This window comes from Petaurus breviceps, unplaced genomic scaffold, assembly GCF_028583685.1.
Source record: "Petaurus breviceps papuanus isolate PSGF00001 unplaced genomic scaffold, PetGlider_PUasm1.0 685, whole genome shotgun sequence".
In the NCBI taxonomy this organism is placed as follows: domain Eukaryota; kingdom Metazoa; phylum Chordata; class Mammalia; order Diprotodontia; family Petauridae; genus Petaurus; species Petaurus breviceps.
Window position 1 is genome coordinate 2,652,581 of NW_027186455.1, and position 6,305 is coordinate 2,658,885.

General features: G+C 43.0%; 1 pseudogene; it reads left to right on the plus strand.

Annotated features, from left to right (window-relative positions):
* The first annotated feature begins 2,473 nt into the window (after positions 1 to 2,473).
* On the plus strand, positions 2,474 to 4,103 carry LOC138174097 (peroxiredoxin-6 pseudogene; annotated as a pseudogene).
* The last annotated feature ends 2,202 nt before the right edge of the window (positions 4,104 to 6,305 follow it).

Consider the following 6,305-nt stretch of genomic DNA (forward strand, 5'->3'; position numbering starts at 1 on the left):
GGTGGACAGGAAGGGTCCATTGCAGCATGCTAGGTGTAGAGCCCAGCCCTATATGAACCCATGGTTTTAGCCCCAGAGAGCCCTGACCAGCCATGGATTTTGGGAGAGTGGATCACTAGCAGCTGTGGTGGCTTCAGAATTAGCAACCCTTAAATGCAAAAGACAAAGTGAGAGGTCAGTACAGAACTCTGTTGGAACTGGGGGGGATTGAATGTGGTCTGTCCTCTGCCCCCCAGAACTAGTAGTGGTGGAGGGGCGGCGGCCTTGCACCCGCATCCACATGGCTGCTTCAGAGCTCCCAGCCAGCAAATTGTAGGGGGGCCAAGCAAACATACAGAGGTTAATCCCTCTTGCTTTAACCTGCCTGGATCTGGATTGCAGTCTCAGGTGGTGGTCCTGAGGTGTGTGACCAATGAGACAGAACATGTAGGGGCTGTAGAGATGGTGCCCTCCTAATAGCTGTGGCACCTGCAAAAATCCCAGGGATTTGGGACAAAGCTCTCCCCTCTGGAAGCAGAGTTCTACTGTGGCAAAGAGCTCAAAAGGCAAGTAATTGAGTGGCAACATGAGCAGACAATGGAAGCAAACCAAACAAAACCCAACTGTAAACTCCTATTTTGGGGACAAAAAGAATTAAAGCATGGAAGAGGAGGAAGACAACGAAGTCAGAACTCCTGCACCAAAAGCTTCCAAGATAAATATGAATGGGCTATAAACCATGGAGGAGCTCAAGAAGGATTTTGAAAATCAAGTAAGAGAAGTGGAGAAAAAATTGAGAAGAGAACTGAGAATGATGCAAGAAAATCACGAAAAGAGAGTCAACAACCTGACTGAAGAAAACAACCCCTTAAAAATAGATTAATTCAAATGGCACAAGAGGTCCAAAAAGCCAATGAGGAGAAGAATGCCTTAAAAAGCCAAATTTGCCAGATGGAAAAAGAATTTCAATAGCTCACTGAAGAAACTAACTCCTTCAGAATTAGATTGGAGCAATTGGAAGCTAATGATTTTATGAGAAATCAAGATACTATTAAACAGAACCAAACAAATGAAAGAATAGAAGGCAATGTGAAATATCTCATTGGAAAAACCAGTGACCTGGAAAATAGATCCAGGAGAGAGAATTTAAAAATTATTGAGCTACCTGAAAACCGTAATCAAAAAAAATAACCTAGAAGTCATCCTTCAAGAAATTCTCAAGGAAAATTGCCCTCATGTTTTAGAACCAGAGGGCAAATTAGAGGTTGAAAGAATTCACTGATCACCTCTTGAAAAAGATGCCAAAAAGAAAACTCCTAGGAATACTATAGTCTGGTTGTAGTGTCCTCAGGTCAAGGAGAAAGTATTACAAGCAGCCAGGAAGAAACAATTTGAATACTGTGGAAACACAATCAGGATAAAACAGGATTTAGCAGCTTCTATATTAAGTGATCAAAGGGTTGGAATATGATATTCTGGAGATCAAAGGAGCTAGGATTAAAACCAAGAGTCACCTACCCCAAAAAACTGAGTATAATGTTTTAGGGGAAAATATGGTCATTCAATGAAACAGGACTTTCAAGCATTCTTGGTGAAAAAACCAGAGTTGAATAGAAAATTTGATATTCAAATACAAGAAGCAAGAAAAGCATGACAAAGTAAACAGGGAAAAGAAACCATAAGGGACATATCAAATGTGAACTATTTGCATTTCTACATGGAAAAATGATAATTATAACTTATGAAACATTTATCAGTATGAAAATAGCTGAAGGGAAAAAATATATATATATAAATAAGTACATACATACATATATATGTCTCTATAGGAGGGTATATGTGTGTATGAATACAGATGTGTGTATACATGTGTACAGGTATGCTTATACAGAGGGCACAGGATCAATTGAATAGGAAGGGATGACATTTAAAAGGTGAAAAAGAGAGGTGAGATAGGAATACATTGAGAGGAGGTGTGAAGAGACAGAATGGGGTAAATTATCTCATATAGAAGATGCAAGGGATAACTGTTACAATGTAGGGGAAGAACAGGAAGAAAAAAGGGAAAGGGTTAACCTTACTCTCATTGAATTTGGCTTAGGGAGGGAATGAAATACACACTAAATTGGGTATCTTTTCCTACAGGAGAGTAGGGAGGAATAGGGTGAGAGGGGGATGATGGAGGGGAGGATAGGTTGAGAGGAGGGTAGTTAGAAGCACACACTTTTGAAAAGGAACAGGGTCAAAGTAGAGAATCGCGCAAGTGGGGGGCAGGATAGGATGGAGGGAAATATAGTCCATATTTCACAATATATCCATGATGGAAATACACAACCCGTATTGAATTGCTTATCTTCCCAGTAAGCATGGGTGATGAGGGAGGAAGGCAAAGAATCTGGAATTCAAAGTTGTAAAATCAAATTTAAAAAATATTATTATTCGAACGAGCGCCCACGTTGTCTGCGGCTCCTCCTCCTCCGCCGCCCGGTTGTCCTCCTTTGCTGCCGCCATGCCTGGAGGTCTGCTGCTCGGGGACAAGGCCCCCAACTTCGAGGCGGACACCACGATCGGCCGCATCCGTTTCCATGACTTCCTCGGAGACTCATGGGGCATTCTCTTCTCCCATCCTCCGGATTTTACTCCAGTGTGCACAACAGAACTGGGCCGTGCTGCAAAGCTGGCCCCAGAATTTGCAAAGAGGAATGTTAACATGATTGTCCTTTCTATTGACTCTGTCCAAGACCATCTTTCCTGGAGTAAGGATATCAATACATACAATGGAGAGGAGGCCACAGAGAAGCTTCCTTTCCCCATCATTGATGATCACAAACGGGATCTTGCGGTCAAGTTGGGCATGTTAGACCCAGATGAACGGGATGGGCAGGGCATGCCTCTGACAGCTTATTTTTGACCCAGATAAGAAGTTGAAGCTGTCTATCCTCTACCCAGCAACTACTGGCAGGAACTTTGATGAGATCCTCAGAGTGATTGATTCCCTTCAGTTGACAGCATACAAGAAGGTTGCTACTCCTGTTGACTGGAAATGTGGGGATAGTGTCATGGTTGTTCCAACTATCTCTGAAGAGGAGGCCAGAAAACTGTTTCCTAATGGCGTCTTCACCAAAGAGCTCCCTTCAGGCAAGAAATACCTACGGTACACCCCTCAGCCATAGGTTACTCCAGCAAGTCCATGCTGGGGTCTGGCTGGGGCTCCCTTGAAGATCTCTGCCAGAAGGGATACCAGCCTGCCAATCATGTCTTCCTGCAGTAATTGATTTAAACATCTTGGGGTGATAAAAGTCAGGAGTCTTTGGGCTGCTCTATTAATGGCTTGTTAAATGAAAATGGCACTAAAGTCACCCATGATTCCTCTTCTTGTGCCTTTACCAGCATTTCACTTGGGTCATTGAACTCCCTTGTCGCTGTGCTGGCTGTCTCTGGGATGGCACTGTTTTGGACTTTAAATCCTTGTGAGATCTGTTGCAGTCTCCATCATCAGCCACCTAGTATGGTTGGCATTTAGGAAAGGGACTACTTAGGAGCATTTCAGGAATAGGACTTCTTTAACTGACCTAATAAACAAATCATCTCTTTTTCTAATTATCTGTTTGAGGGAGGAGACAATTTAACACGTCTGATTTTCAGCTTCACCTCCCTAAGTTTATGACCAGCAACTTGAAATATTTAGGTGTTTCAGATAGTGGGTTTTTTCTAAAATGTTGAGTCTTCTAAACCACAGGAAAAACTTGGAGATTCTTCTCTTTCCAGCAGATAAAGGGAAGCAGAATACAATCTTAAAATATTTTGATGGATTGGGTAGAAGAGCTTTCTAATTATGATACAGGTATGTGGTTGAGACTACAGAGAAGCTGCACAAGGCCTGCTAGTGATGTAGAGAATGGTGGAGGGCCATAATTATGGGTGCCTTTTAAACAAGTCACATACCTAGACATGGAAAACTGCTCCAAATGTTCATAATAAGATGAAAGCATGTATACTTAAGGAAAGGAAGGGAAAAAGATACTATTTCTTTACTATAAAATGTTATCTCTGCAGTGGATTGTTTTCTGATATTTTGCCTTTAGGAAAGCCACAAATAAAAGCTTTTTGAAATGAAAAACAAATATTATTATTATCATTATTTTATTTTTTTTTATCTGCAACTGGGATTTAAGATATACAGGCACTGCAGTATGGAGATACATCTTGCCCCACCAAAAAGTCAGAGGGGGATGGGGAAGGATATAGTAGAGGGCAGATTGGGGGAGGGGGTATACAGTGGGATCACTGTTTTGGGGTGTGTAATGGGAATGCAAATTTGGAAGATCTTCCCTGCCCCTAGGCTAAAGTGCACCTGAAGCCTGGGGTGGGACGCTTGTTTTTCAGTAGATACTTTTTGATTAACCAGTGGGTTAATAAGGTTGTTACATTCTCTGAGCCAGGAGAAGGTTATATAAGCCCTGATGTGAGGCTTTGTTTTGGGGGCTCACTTTGAGAAGTGTTCTGTGATTTGATCTGTATTCTGGGAAGCCGTTGTCCAGAGCCCCCCTGAAGTTCGGGGTGCTGACCTTTTCCCCTGAACAAGGTAAACGATATATGTCTGACTGATTAAAGTAAGCTTGTTAACCCATTTTGAGTTGCTTTCCTTTAACAAAGCGATCCAAGAACCTGTGGTGGAAGCAACCCTGAGGACGCTTGGGGTGCTTGCCGCTACAAAATGGCATTACGAACAGGATCTGCAGAGTAAAAGGAAAGTATGGGGGCTGGGATAATTGTTTGTTTCCCAGTTGTGGTAGCTGTGACTCTGTGGAGCCCGTGGAGCAGGAGAGAAGAATGGCCTGCATGCAGACTTCGCTGAGCTGAGAGCAGGAATGGTGAGCTGCCTGCATCGGGACCTGGGCAGAAGCCAGGAGCGGCTGCCACCTGTGGGAGGAGAAGGAATCCAGGAGTTCGGAATTCAGCCACAGAAAAAGATAAGAACTGAGCAGCAAAGCAGGGGCACTGAATGTGTTTCCTTGCTGCATCCCACAGTTTGGAACCCAGGGGGAGGATGGACTTGTGACTATGGTGGGTGGGATGAAGTGCCTTGGATCCCCAGGGACTCCACATTGTTGGTTTTGTTGCCCAGCCCCTTCTCTATACTTGGAAGCAGGGGCTGGAGCTGTGTGAGGGGAAGGACATCCCCCCCTCCCCCCAGAACTTTATTTGCCCTCTTGTTTTGAATTGAAGTGATAATGTTATGTGCTTTGTGTTTGTTTAAGGCCCAGTAGCCACTTTGGTAACTTTAGTTCTGTACTTTGAAAATGTGACCTAAGAGATGTTTAGTGCTAATTCAAAAGTAAATTGTCTATGCTATGGGCATGAAAGATCTTGGGGCCGAATGTAATGGGAATGCAAATTTGGAAGATCTTCCCTGCCCCTAGGCTAAAGTGCACCTGAAGCCTGGGGTGGGACGCTTGTTTTTCAGTAGATACTTTTTGATTGGTCAGTGGGTCCAAAAGGTTGTTATATACTCTGAGCCAGGAGAAGGCTATATAAGCCCTGATGTGAGGCTTTGTTTTGGGGGCTCACTTTGAGAAGTGTTCTGTGATTTGATCTGTATTCTGGGAAGCCGTTGTCCAGGGCCCCCCTGGCTTTGAAAAACCCAGATGTGGAAACCCAGATGTTGACTGGGTATGGATGTAATGGTTGGACAGTTTGGAAATCTGTCTACTTGATCTGTTTCTGTCTTGATAATTCTGCCTGTATACTTTGAAGTTCAGGGTGCTGACCTTTTCCCCTGAAGAAGGTAAACGATATATGTCTGTCTGATTAAAGTAAGCTTGTTAATCCATTTTGAGTTGCTTTCCTTTAACAAAGCAGATCCAAGAACCTGTGGTGGAAGCAACCCTGAGGACGCTTGGGGTGCTTGCTGCTACAGGGTAGTGGGTAGGGGAAAGATGGGCAGAAAATTTGTAACTCAAAATCTTGTGGAAATGACTGATATAAACTGAAAATAAACATAAAATTTAATTTAAAAATAGATATAGGAGTTGGTGGCATTCCTGTTGTAAGTGATTGGACCATTACCATACTGGAATGGAGCTAAATTTTGGATTTAATCCATACCCCATTCCAACTTCTAAGGTGGTCAGGGGGAGGACTATGCTTCCAAAGTGTTGTGGAAAATGTTTATATGTTTTTTCTAACTATATCTATGATGTGAATATCCCTTTCTAATATACATTGATATTAAATGGTTTGGTGCTGGGCACTGGGAACTGTAACAAATGGAGGAACATAGACAGTGGGGACTTGAACCAATGGCATTAGAAAAATGTCCCCAA